Genomic DNA, 14,471 nt, shown 5'->3' with positions numbered 1-14,471 from the left:
AGCTTGTGACTCTGCGGTAAAAGCTGTGTGACTTCTTCTTAACAGGCTTGTGCTCTGATGTAGATACGCTCTTACCAAGGTGTCAGCATTGGCTGATGAGTTGCAGGGTTTCAGCTGTACCTGCTACCTGACCATTTAACACCTGCATTTCTGCTTCCAGTTTTCAGCAGGTATAACTGGGAAAAGTAGGTTTAAGGTTTTGAATTGTTTAGCAGGACATAGCTTAAGGAATTTGTAGTGCCCCCCAAAATGTAGTATAACTTGACATAGTTGCTTCTTTCCTGCATAATTTCCATGTTTTCCCCTTACTTGTTTCTGTTTTTTTTATTTACCCTATCTTTCTTTTTTTGTTGCTGTTGCCTATTAGAAGTGATAAGTGTAGAATTTCCACTGAAAAAGAAAGGGAGGAAGCTAGGTAGGGACCTCATCATAGAAAATGTGCTCATCGATCTGCAGTTGCCTCTCATTTATTTGTTTTTGTTACACTGCCAGGGCTAGCTTATAGAAATACTTCTTATATTGGTTCTATCATTCAAATAATTCTGTGACACTAGAGGGAATTAATTAAGGAAAAGGATAGTACTGAAAAGCAGTAAATAGGGGATGGATGTTGCAAGTAGGACTTGTATGAACTCTTGCTGAACTACCACTTTTGCTATAATTAGACCATGGTGCATTGTTCTCTTATGTTGATGTGCTCTTACCAAGGTATAAGCATTGACTGATGGATTGCAGGGTCTCAGCTATAAAGAAATAAATCTTGCATATTGCAAATATATATTCCAAACCACACTTTTTAATGCAAACTGTTTAAAGTCTCGGTGTCTTTAGAGTGTTTGTCTACCCATTTTAGCACCTAAATACACCATGTAAGCAATATGCTCAGTTTCTATCATCGGTCATGTATAAAGCCCTCATGGTGTTGGTGCAGCCAACAGCATGGAATTTAAGCTGAAGCATCAAACATCCTAAAAGCAAATTCCCTTTTGCTAGAAAAGTTTGGGTCTTCGATACCTTCTGCAAGGTTCTAGGAACCTGAATTGTAGGTTCAATAGACCTTTCAGGATCAGACTTCTATAAGCAAACTCATCGCTCATTGTTATGGGTTTTGCAGCAGTTTATAGTTCAGCAATATAATACACATGAATTTTAAAACAAAACCAAACTATAGTATATAGCAACATGAATGAAAAAGACCTTGTGTAGTAATTGACTCCATTGCTTTTCTTTATTTCATTCTCAAATGTAATTCTCACGGAGGTCAGCATTTTACAATTACAGTTTTTACAATTTTCCAAAAACTAAAACATGGTCATGGTCATTTTTCATTACTTTATCATCTCTCTGATATCTAAACAGATCAACATAGGGCTTAAGCATGGTGCCTCCTAACAGAATTCAAAATGCTAAAATTGTTTTCTGCTGGCTTCCTGTAGTATTTTACTGAAAGTATTCCATGAACTTACTTCCCTGATCATCATCAAAACACTACTATGGTCAGACAAGGAAAGGATGTCCTCTGGAATGGTAAACTCTATGGTGTAATTCATCCCTTAAACAAGTTACAGTCAGTGATTTAAGAAGTTGGCAAAATGTGACCTGCAGAAAGAATGCATAAAAGTGTTGTGAGCATAGGATAGGGAGTTATTCAAAGCTTTGAGCAATTGCACAAGTTGAGGGACTTAGGTACACATAAATAAGAAATGATTCCAAAGGTATTACTGCCACACCCAGAAATATTCAACCATGTGGATATTCCAGGGCCGATGTTCACATCCACGCAATGTCATAAGACATTCCAAAGAGATGCATTGACTAGTGAGTTAATTCCAGCGTATTTTAAAATGCCATATGATATACCTTATTGTATGTGAGCATCATATTATGATCAGTAATTATTTTAATTGCCTAAGAAAGAATGTAGGCATCTGTACTTTAGGGTGTTGTAGCAAAACCTCTTGTTCTGATGTGTAGAGACTCCTGTGACTTTTAGCTGACCACCTAGCATTAAACCATTGAATGAAATAGTTTTTTTTGACATTTTTTGTCAAACAGTATGGTTATATATAATTGAGGAATAATATCTCAGAAACCCTGTAGAAAAGCACTTGCTGTGTATGTCTGGTTAAAGAATAGGTCAAGAGTAATTTTGGTCATTCAAAGAGAAGGACTTGTCCAGTGAGGCAGGTTTCCTAAGAAAAACCTGTAAATTAGTCTTCTTAATACTATACAGACTTTTTACTAGGACAGCAGCGTTTACTGTTAGGGGCCAAATTTGATGGAAGTACCAATTGGGCTAATAGCCAAGAATCCAAAGGAGAGTGATGGGGCTGAGAAGACTGCAGTGTCTTAATTGACTTACTAGTGACTTATTTCTTAAGTCAGAACTAAGGAGAACCTAGAGATTTAGACTTGCACTTCAGATGGGAGTTGGAGGTAGAACAAAGTACCTGCTTGAAACTCATCTTTGTCATTAAAACTTTCAGAAGATACCTATTCTCTACCTTGCCCTGATGGTCTCCTGACTGCTAAGAGGTTTCTGGTAGCTGGTGCAGCCCAGCACTGCTGTCTGCATAGTGATTCTTGAACAGCAGAATGTTCAAGATCTGTGGAACAGGCATGCTATGCGAAGCTTACCATTTACATAAATTTTCCTCTCAGTATTTCTTTTAATTTTGCCCAACAGAGCAGGCAGGGACTCCTGTACAAAGCAGGCTTCATGCTCAGCCAGTTATGTGAGAGGCATTACAAAATTATATAAAATTTGACCTGTAAACTTTGTAACAAGCTACTGTTTAACTTTGCCATTGTCTTCTCATGTCCACCATTAATAAGTGAACTTTGCTTTGTGATATGACTAATATATTTTTTCTCCTCTTCACTCCCATCATAACATTTCAGTTGACATTGTATGTAAAAGTTTTTTAATTTACTTCACTGGGGGGGGCGGGAAGAAGAAAAATTAAAAATCCAGAGTGAGTCAACTAAAGCAGCAGAAACATAATTTTAAATAGGCAGGATCATTACACAGTTATCATGGTGTGTACATACACTTGAAAACAGCTATAAAGCACAAATGCAGACAGTTGTGTTTGCCCTACAGTTGACTGCACCCTCATCATATTAGCAATTATAGGCATAGTATCATAATCCTAATCAGTGGGTTTTGCAGTATGAGACAAAATCCCACATGCACAAAATGGACAGTTCTGTTGCAAGAGAAATTAAGAATTTAAATAAAGAATTTATTTTTCTTTAAAATAAAGATGGTGATTTAACCTGATGGCTGTTAATGGTAATTGGAGACAAGCAGTTCTATATAAAATGAAGTTCTATAAATCAGAAAGAGCATTATCCTCTTATCTTAGTTTCATCTTCTCTAAAGCAAATAAAATACTGTATAACATGGCAGCATTTCTGACTAAGAATAGTACTTATCAGAGATTCTTAAATCAGTTTGTTATCACAAGATTAATTAGTGGCATCATTTTATTCTTCATTAATTAAGTAAGCAATTTGTAGCTAATTGCCATCTCCTTGCTTTTCTCAGGAATCCTTCCCCAGAATGGGTTTTTTCTTTCTGCCTGTATGATATTGCCTCTAATGGGATGAAGCACAGCTGTGAATGAGTCCACGAGCTTTTGGAAAGAAGTGCGTAAATGATGTGGTATCTGTCATTTCCTACACACATATAGTCAGTGCATGTAATCTTATTTCCATGTGATTTATCTATTTCCTCTCTCCTGTTCAGTCCTGACAGTAGCTTTGGATTTCACTGAACTGTTCCGCAAATGGAAAGCAGATTACGCTTTGCAGGAGCTGTAATTCAGTGGAGAATGTAACACGTGGTAAAGAAGCTGGGAATCCCTTGTGAGTATCCCATTGGAATAGATAGAATAAGATGGAAAGTTCATTGCATCTAGCTTTGAACCAAAATGTGTTCTATCATTTTAAATGAATGGCTTTACTTGGGGTCCATCATGAACAAAGAAAGTTGTCATGGAAACCTTGATGGGGTAATTACTATCTGGGCAGAGCAATAAGGCCCCAGAGACTGTGTAATCAGGTGGCCATTTATTCAGGAAGACTTGGGCTTCTGTCTAGTAGAGGAGTTGGAATTGGTTGATTAAAGGAAAGCTGCTCTAGTAGGATCCAGTAATGAGATACAAACATCTTTTTGTGTCTCTCAAAGACAGTTACTGTGTGGCACTTTGATTTATTCACTGGTAAAAAGTACGCTAAAGCTGTTAAGAGAAGCCCAAGCATGGAAGCTAAAGGAGGTTTTGTTCCGGAAGATAGTTGTACTCCAAGTTCTCCTCCCTTCCGCATTGTCTACACTCCTGCTGTAATTATCACGATTGTGTTCTTTTCCTGTTAGCTTTGTATGTCTGTATTACACTGCATTACATGGTGTACACGTAACCAACGTGCCAATTATACCACTTGAGATAAGCATCATCCTGTGCAAAGAGAATATACATAATTAATCTTGTTTAATTTGAGTATTTCACAGTGTAAGTGCAAAGGGCTAAAAGAATCACACAATTGTAATTGGAAGTGTTTAAAAAGTACTTCAAGTACTTCTGTGAAATGGATGACTGGAAAGCTTATCAAGTCCTCTGAATCAGACTATTTTGGTTATCCAGGAATCCAGAATTCAAGCTGCACATGTGTCCTTCATGTTTTTGGTTTTTTTTGAGCAGTTTCCTAAATTCATCCCATTTTTATGCAGTTAGCACAACAGAAAGAAGTCAGGAGATAAAAAGAAATGACAAGACTGTTTGCTAACTCAGTACTGGGTTTCTGAATCTCTCCAGGGTCATGCCTTGCCCGTTAAAGGTATATAAGATAACCATTCAGATCCGTCCACTTATTTACACTGGCATCATGTTAGAGACAGTTGTGTCTTAGATTGTAGACATCACTTGCAGGATAGTTAAAAATAAAATTAAAATTCAAACTGGCTCCTTCAAAACTGTCATGAAAGCAATCTGTTCACACAGTACTCCTATGCATCAGAGCTGGATGCAGTCAGGATGTGAATAAGGGTGCTGTTGAACAGCACAACGTATCCTCTGTCATACGACATGGAGAGCACATCAATCTGTGTAGAGCAAATGGGGTTGAGCAGGAACTGTAGCTCCTTTATGTGCTCCCCTGGTAAATCTGTCCTTCCTTCTGGAAGTAAAAATGCTAAAAATACAGGTATATTGTGGCTTTCAAAAGGATGGACTCCCCTTTTTGGTCTGCAGAAACCAAATAATAATGCTTATTATGCAATTCTTGTCAAATATCTGCATGCATGAGGCACATCAGTGGACCCAGTCAAGTGGCTGGTATTCTGTGAGACTCCCTAAATACCATTCCTTTAAGCAGATATTAGCTTAGTGAAAAAATGATGTGCAAACAGAAAATGCTAGGGTGGAGAGTGAGTTTTGCACAGGTGCTTGAGAAGAGTGAGGAGAGGGTCTGTGTTTACTTCCCTAAATAATTTTTCTTCAGAAGATAACTGATCCATGAAACAACCTGTGTGAAGGTTGGGTGTAAGGTAACTACAACCACAAGCTCAGCCAAGTTCTTTTTCAAACAGAGGTCTGTGTACAGATATATTTGCCTCTCTGAAGAGGGCAGGTAGTCTAACCACTTCTCTAAAAGTATCTGTAAAACTCCTATGTATTTACAAAATCAAATGGAGATGTAAGACTTCACCCACAAACTAATTGGATTCCTGCTTTTTGGCCCTTAACTCAGGATTGATTTAGAGTCTGTTTTATGTTACCCTTACTCAAATACATGTCCCTTGGAGGACAAAACAGAGTTTGTGAGGTGATACCTTATTATTCTCATCAGAGCCTTAAAAATAGCAGTTCAATGGTATTTAGTGCTGAGTATGAAAGAGTTGAGTATCAGAATGGATGATTGTGTCAGGCTAAAAACCCATTTAATGGCTGCTTTGTTATCCGAACGAGCTAAAAGCAGGTATGTGTGCTATATAAATTGTGGTAACAGCTCAGCCATGAGGTAAATGTCCCCTAAGACACATCCAGATAGTGAATGATTTTAACTGCAGCATAATTCACTACTGTGAATATATGAATATAGCAGTTACAGCAGATCACAATAATACAGTGACTGAAACATTACCATGGAATCCCATGCTACTATTTCTACTAGAACTTCAGCACTGGCTTGCATGTCTAAAGGAGACATTGTCTTTCTGGAATGCTGTTCTTTTATCTATATTCACCTTTGTATTTTTCACCTTCAAAAATTGTTAAAAAGGCCCAAGGGCTGTCGTTAACTCTTGGTTTTCCAACAAAGCACCATGCACAAAGGTGACCTGAGACAATTATTTGCAAACTGAGCAAGAATCATTTTTTTCTGAGTGTTGGGACAGAATAAAGAAAACATGTAATTTGAATGTATATCTTAAATATTCCAGTTGTGACACTTCTGGCTTAACTAGGACAAGACAACTTGGGTGATAAAAAGAACTGTTTAAAAATTTTTTTGCACTGGTAAATCTTAGACTGCAGTCTGTCATTTCCTTGCAAGAAGTCAATTGCTGTCTTACAGAGGTCAGGATTTTATGTTACTTGTGTTATCTTTACAGTGGTTTCAACAAAAAATTATGATGGGTAGGGAATGCAAAAAAAAAAGTTCTCATATATGATTTCTATTTTTCCAAAAGGTTTATGTACTTTTCTGTCAATATTTATGTAGAAAGCATCCTTTTTGTTTACTTGCGTTTGTCAAAACTTGATCAAATTTGTAAAAACTCACATAGGTCTCTGCTGGCATATTGTAACTAAATAGCCTTTGAATAAATTGAAGTTTTATTTGAGATTAAGTGATACTTTTTAACTCCCTTTCTTAGTTTCAGGTGTATAATATGCTGAAAAGAGATGCTCTGTTGGCTCTTGGAGTTAGATACAGGAGTTACAAAGCTCTGATGGTGCTAAGAAAGGGTTATAAAGCAGGAGTTCATCCTGGAGGAATATGTCTTAACGGAGCGAAACAGTTCACTTCATATTTGTTAAACTCCCTGTCAATAGGGAGGGTAACTTTGGAAAGCTGTGACTTTGTTCAATTTTGAAATATGCTGTCATATTTGCAGTGTGGTATTCATCTCACAGAGGCTAGCTTTTACTGAACTACATTCATACTGCTACACCAGCTCTGAATTATGATGTGCAGATGAAAGGTTCTGCCATTATCAGTATCCAGAAAAATCATTGCTAAAATTCTACCCTTTCTGCAGTAGTAACTTAAGGATGGCCCCTGATTCAGATAGTGACAATGGAGTTTGCTAGCAATGTAGCAATATAGGCTATGATGTTTTGGTATCTGAGGTACGAATATTCTGAGATTAGGTGTAGGGCATAGATAGGTTCAAAATTATTAACCTAAGAACGTACCCAAAAGTGGGGTAGTGGAAGGAAATAGATGCTTCTGTTGCAGCTTGTACTATTCTGTGCTAGTTCTTACCACTGCCAACATTATTCAAGAAATAAATGTTATCTTGAGTCCCAGTAAAAATCATCTTGCTTGGCTGTTTCATATGCTAGCAGCAATAAATATTATGCAAGGTTAAAAGTATGATGAAAATGTGTTGTTGCAATGACAGTAGGTAAAAATACACTTTTTTATTAACTTCATATGATCTAGAATTTCTTATCTATCTTATCTGTCCATCATATTTGAAAAATCATGGCAGTCAGGTGAAGTTCCCGGTGACTGGAAAAGGGGAAATATAACCCACATTTTCAAGAAGGGGAAAATGGATGACCCAGGGAATTACAGACCAGTCAGTCTCACCTCTGTGCCTGGCAAAATCTTGCAGCAGATTCTCCTGAAAGACATGCTAGGGCACAAGAAAAACAACAAGGTGTTTGGTGGCAGCCAGCATGGCTTCACTAAGGGGAAATCCTGCCTGACCAGTTTGGTGGCCTTCTACGATGGGGCTATGGAACTGATGGACAAGGTTAGAGCAGTTGATTTCATCTTCCTGGACTTGTGCAAAGTGTTTGAGGCTGTCCCACAGGACATCCTTGTCTCTTGGAGAGACATCAATTTGATGGATGGACCACTCAGTGGATAAAGAGCTGGCTGGATGGCCGCATGCGAATTGTTGTGGTCAATGGCTCAATGTCCGGTTGGAGACCAGTAATGAGTGGTGTCCCTCAGGGATCGGTGTTGGGACTGGTCTTGTTCAACATCTTTGTCGCTGACATGGACAGTGGGATTGAGTGCGCCCTCAGCAAGTTTGCCGATGATACCAAGCTGTATGGTTCGGTTGATACGCTGGAGGGAAGGAATGCCATCCAGAGGGATCTTGACACGCTTGTGAGGTGGGCTGATGCCAACCTTATGAAGTTTAACCATGCCAAGTGCAAGGTCCGACACCTGTGTCGGAGCAATTCCAGGCACAGCCACAAGTTGGGCAGAGAAGAGATTCAGAGCAGCCCTGCGGAGAAGGACTTGGGGGTGCTGGTTGATGGGAAACTTACCATGAGCCGGCAGTGTGTGCTTGCAGCCCAGAAGGCCAGCCGTATCCTGGGCTGCATCAAAAGGAGCGTGACGAGCAGGTCGAAGGAGGTTGGACAGAGCCTTGGGTGACATGGTTTAGTGTGAGGTGTCCCTGCCAATGGCAGGGGGGTTGGAACTTGATGATCTTAAGGTCCTTTCTGACCCTAACTATTCTATGATTCTATGATTCTATTCTATGATCTTCCTCTTTTCCTTTCAACCCATTTTTTATAGTTTATGGCGTCAAGATCTACATAACAGTCAATGTCCCTTTCTGTCTGAAAACCAGATTCTGTAACTACCAGCACGTGAAATAAATGCTTTGATTAATCTGAATACTTTTGGATCCCTGATCTGAATGACCTTTGTCAATTTATATTTGGTCATCCAAATGCAGCATATGAAATTGTGTCTTTCTGAATCTGTTGATAACATACTGTTGCCACTCTCACCATTCCCTTCTGCTATGATGGCTCACAGTATAACTGGCATTCCATAGATCCTTGGGATTCTCAACCTGAATCCCAGGTCTCAGCAGCTCTGTCTATACTAATCAATTGTTCTATTTAGATAATCACTACTAGTAGCTGTTACAAACCCACCAGTTCTAGATATTTGGTTTATTAGCATATTTTGAGAAGTGATAGTTTCCAGTCTTCTCTGTTTATCATCTTTTTACTGTGACAGAAATATTTGCATTCCTTTTATATAGAGATACTGAGACAGTCATGAGAAAGTACTCTAGATTCACTTCTGCAACACATCAATCAACTTTTTTTAGCATTACCTATCGGTGTGCATTGCTCCGTTGCTCCAGCTGGATAAAGAATATATATATCATACATATATATATATATTTGCAATAATATATGTGAAACAAACATTATATTTCTGGGAGAGAAGTGCCAGCATAGTGATCCAAAATATTGCAGTAGCACCTATTATAAACATTGATTCTTCTTACTTTCCCATGATTAGGAAATGCTCCCCAGGTCAGAAGGTCAGGTTAAACACATGTAGGTTTCTGACGCTAAGAAAGGGGAGTATGCTGTGACACCCTTTCAACCATATGATTAAATGCCTTCCTCTTTGAAAACAACACACACGTAAGCAGTAATGTATATGCTGCTGTGGAAACAGGCATGTGTGCTTGAACCCAGGAAATAACAGGTGCTCCCAGATCCTATGATAGAGACAGAACAGCAGAGGCAAGATCAGATCTAAAAAATTCATAAAAAAATGTATTCTGCATCTGTAACAAATGATCTATCTGTAAGAAAGCATTTTCCTCAAATAACTGTTTTGTTGGTTTTTTTTCATAAATGTTTGTGAAAAATACTCTGGCAATACATGGAAATTGGACTAATTCAGTTTGCCTTTTCATTCCTTCCTTCTTGATGTTGAAAAGGATGCATAGTTTTCATTAGTAAAGATTTTAAAAGATGCAAGTGAAGACTTGCAAATGACCTTGCATTTACAAAGACAGTGTTATAAATCTGTTTTGATGCTGGACTTTTACTGTCAGGATAGTGAACGATGTGTGCGCTGGTTTTCTCTGACTTTCCCCCCTTTCATGCTACTAAGTGGCAAAAAGGAGAACTAATACTGTGGACTTTTTCAAATGCCTATTTTGAAGTGTTCAGTTGATAAATTCTGTCTTGTAATTCAGTTCAAATGGAAGGACTGGAAAGAATCTGCCTTTGCACCAAACTTAATTTCAAAGTAGGAGTTACTAATTTTTTATGGCTTCGGATACTGACAAGAGAGGAGGGAAGGAGAAAGAAAACTTTGTTAAGAAATATGAGTTCTTGTCATAAAACCAGAAATGTCAACCCTGATCTTACTGCTGTAATTGCAATACCTCTTTTCCGCTCTGCAGAGGGATGTTGTTCAAGCAGTTTCAGTGCATGACTCGCATGTCTTCAAAAGCCTCTGCTCACATGAGTCCATAGGTCTTGATAACCAGTCTCCTTGTTTCTGATTTAATTTCCTTTTAAATGAGACCAATGCCTAGATGGTCACTGCCTACATAGACTCTCAAGGAATCATAAATAGTACTTCAGAGCATTTGAGCACAAATACTTTCAATCTAAAATAATCTTTTTCCTTCCTCCAGTAATGTGTTGAGTTTAAAAGCAGATTAATGCAATTGCTTTGTATTGTTTATAATAGACAAGGTAATGTGCTAATAAATCAATGTTCTGCTTTGTGAGGGACATTTACATGCAATTTGTCTGGTTTTCCTTCTCATAACTATTCATTTGAAGCATTATAGGACTTCGTTGAGCCTTTGGAATAGCATTTTCTTTAAGGCAATTATTAACTTTGTAGCTTTCTAGCTGAGCATGTGTCTTACATTTAAAGAATTTAAGCTTTATAAAGGGTGTTTTGTTTTTCCTGATTTTCAATATGAAATGTTCTAATTTTCTGTGTTGTTGTTGTCATGCTTATAAACATTTAACCTTCTTCATAAAGTCACTTTGTGGCATATATAAGTAGAAGACTCCTGCTCATTACAGAGTTCTGAAGGCTTTCCAGTTCACATAGACATAGGTGAATATTTGGAAAGGATCAAGAAAACAACAAGCTTTTTTACAGAAAATAGTTTCAAAAATCCTTTATTAAATTTCTTCTAATTTGTTCAAACAAGTTATGTAATAAATAATTCTGATATACATTAACTATTGTACATACATGTATGTCTCACACGGCAACTTTCCTACAAGCTAAGGGGTATATACGCTAACCCGTGTACATTGCTGTTTATTATAGGTACATTCTTCATCGTTATCTTTCTGTGCTTATGCTTTGTGACATTTATATTACATCCACATATGTTTTCTAAATTACTGAAATGCGAAAAAAAAAAAGGCTTTTTTAAAGCTTCAAAGAGCTGATCTTCCAGAGAATCCTAGTTTCTCCCAGTTACTATTGGGTAAATCAGTTATTTGTGTGAAGACGAGGAGACTGTAGAGTGAGACTGTAGAATGTGAAAGCAGTGCAGCAGGATTGCAGCTTTATTATTTTGTTTTTTTATCAGCTATTTTGAATCCTTTCATAAAGTTAGTCACAGTCTCTGTTACAAAGGAGAAAATATACAAAGCGATTTAGATGACAGCAGATGTTATTTGCTTTTTCCAAACAAGAGTGGATGCCCAAGCAGTGCCTGTTTCTTCCACTCCAGCCACAAACTGGGACTGGTCCTGTATTTTTGTTTTCTGTGACCTAGCTGTAGAAAAAGGTAATTGTTTAAATGTAAGTGTATTTATTCAATAAGGTGACTTGAAATAAGCTCAGACATTTAGGTGGGGGAAAAAAACAAATGTTAAATGTCAACTACTGAGAAGTTGAGCAAAGGCATTTTACTCCTTCTTCTCACTTGCTCAGTCACGCGAAGTTGGAGCAGAAGAGCTCTTTACTTCATGGCTACACCTACTGTGATGCCAACCATAGTCCATAATTACTTTGTAAATTATGCATTTACATATGCATATGTGCATTAAAGCGTATGCATATGTGGGTTAAAATGTTGGATCATAATAGGTGACGTAGGAAAGAGGCCTGCAGTGATCTCAGTGTCATGAAGTGTAGTCTTCAGCTCTGGTTTCAGAAATGACATCAGGTGGTGTTTTTTTTTTTTCTCTTCTTAAACATGTAAATCTGTTATCCCAGAGGTGCTGTCACTGTTGCTGATGGGCTCAGCCCCAGCCAATGGCAAGCCCATCTTGGATCCAGCTCGCATTGGCTCTATTGGACATGAACCTTCCATCAGCTTCTCACAAAAGCCACTCCTGTAGCCCTGCCATTGACAAAACCTTGCCATGCAAACCCAATGCAGTTGTGCTGTCATAATTGAGTTCTGTTTCCCGCCCCCCCCCCCGAAGACAGGGAATCTCTCTGTTACTTTGATTATCCTGGAAGACATTTCTGCATCTGATCCAGTTTGAATGTATCTTTTATTAGCATAGATGATTGGAAGGTGTAGACTGCATTTGTGCTGCAATGTCGAAAGTCCTTTATACAATGGCATTTGTACTTTTCTTGGCTGAAAATAGTTTTTCCTGATGCATCGTAGGATTTCAGTTGGCTTTTTCACAGATGTATCAAATGGGTGTCTTGGGTATTCTGTGAGGCCATCCTTTTCCTATATTGCTTCCGGTTGTCTATATTTCATAGCAGCCCTCAAGTGCATAACACTATTTTGTAGTATTAAAATTTAATCTTCAGTCTGCAAGGTCACACAGCTCTTTGTGTATGATATTCTGGTCCTAAGCCAGACTGGTGCTGGTTCCCAGGTTTTAACATCAGCAAACGTTTATTAGTATATATATATTTTGTTTCCAGTTCATCAATGAAAATATTAAGAAAAGACTCACCCTAAAATGGACCCTTGAAGGGCCTCCTTTAAGAATTGTCCCTCATTCAAGTAGTTCCACTTTCAGTACAGATCACTGTTCATTTTTGCCAGTTTCATACCTACCTGTTTCTTGTGCTCATTTCCTCCATCATGTCTAATATTCCATGCAGAGCAACTCAGTGGCTGAAAGTCATTGTGTTCCTTTGGAGGTGTATGCTTATCTTTTTAGTACTTTTGTGAAGTCCAGATGTAATCTTTTCCATTTACCTTGGTTTTACTTAAAATAACATAAGGTTTTTAATGGGAAAAAAACTGTCAACATCATCTTTCAGAGGAGACTGGGGAGGCAGCTAATAGGTCTTTTTGTGTGTATTTGTAAGAGTGAACGTAAGGGTACAGAGAACGATGCCAGCAGACTTCCCTGTTTGAATTGTTGGTATGTTACCTGAGTTCCAAGCTTTTAGCAGCCCTAGTCATGTGTCTGTGCAGCTGCCTTCATCACCATCAGATTCACATATCATCTATGCCTTGTTTTCTCAACATTATTATTTAGAAAAATCATTCTGTTTGCGTGGCTTTGAATTACTGAAAAGAGTCTATTTTCTCTCTTGGAATCTGTCCTCTTTCCAAATAATTATGTGGGATCACCTAGAGCCTTAAAATATTTTAATAGGGTGGCAGTGTGAGAAATGTTTTAATCTTACTCCACTTCTCATATCTGTGATACGCTGCCATAAATCCATGGTACTCAGACTCAGTGTGTACATGCATGAAGGTTTGTCAGTTTCCCTCCACATAATATGGACTGTCTACAAGTGAAGGTGGCAACTGTGAGTGGCCTGATATCAGGAGAATGTTCATAATTAGGTAGTAACATTGTTTTGTGATTTTGTCCTCATTTGACAGGACATCTCTGCTAGTATAAGCTGGTACTCTGACATCATGGTAGACAGCAATCCAGTGGTGTTTCTGTTCTTGCTGTATGCCACAGTCTTTCTCTTAACTTTCATATGACTTAAATTAATTACTCTGTTCCCATTCTGTATGGACCAATTTTTTCTTTAATCAGATGGTGCTTCCTAAGTCTGTCCTTCAAAAGATAAGTCATTTACATTTAACACAATGCTGTACTGGAAAGATCTTTTCTGTCTCATCTATATTCAGTAGCAAATTTCTACTTTTCAAATGGAGATTGAGAGAGGATCCTATGAACTACTGCAAACCTAGAAATGCTCCTGATAGCAGTAGGAGCTGGCACCATTCAGGAATTCACTTGGATTATAAAGGCTAAGATTACTGGGAAGCTTGTGTTTGTGAGAAATTTTACTGACCAGCTCTCAGAGCCAGGCAGACCACCAGCATGGATCCTATGAAAACCTTTTCTTCCATATCCTGAAATGGAGGCACTGTGATGTCCCTTCACTTTCAGCATTTTTCTCCTTCTGTCTTGTGTAATCAGTCTTATTCAAGAGCTTTCTTTTGCATTCTAACTATGCCAAGGGGACCCTCATCTTAGATGTGGTCTTCAAGGGCTAAGGCATATAATCTTCTCCAGCATCAAGATTTGAACTCAGAATTAGTGGGA

The sequence above is a fragment of the Pezoporus flaviventris genome, unplaced genomic scaffold, assembly GCF_033815535.1.
Source record: "Pezoporus flaviventris isolate CSIRO_AGI_PZ_B2104156 unplaced genomic scaffold, CSIRO_AGI_Pfla_v1 ptg000002l, whole genome shotgun sequence".
NCBI lineage: Eukaryota > Metazoa > Chordata > Aves > Psittaciformes > Psittacidae > Pezoporus > Pezoporus flaviventris.
Note: the sequence above shows the minus strand (reverse complement) of the source record.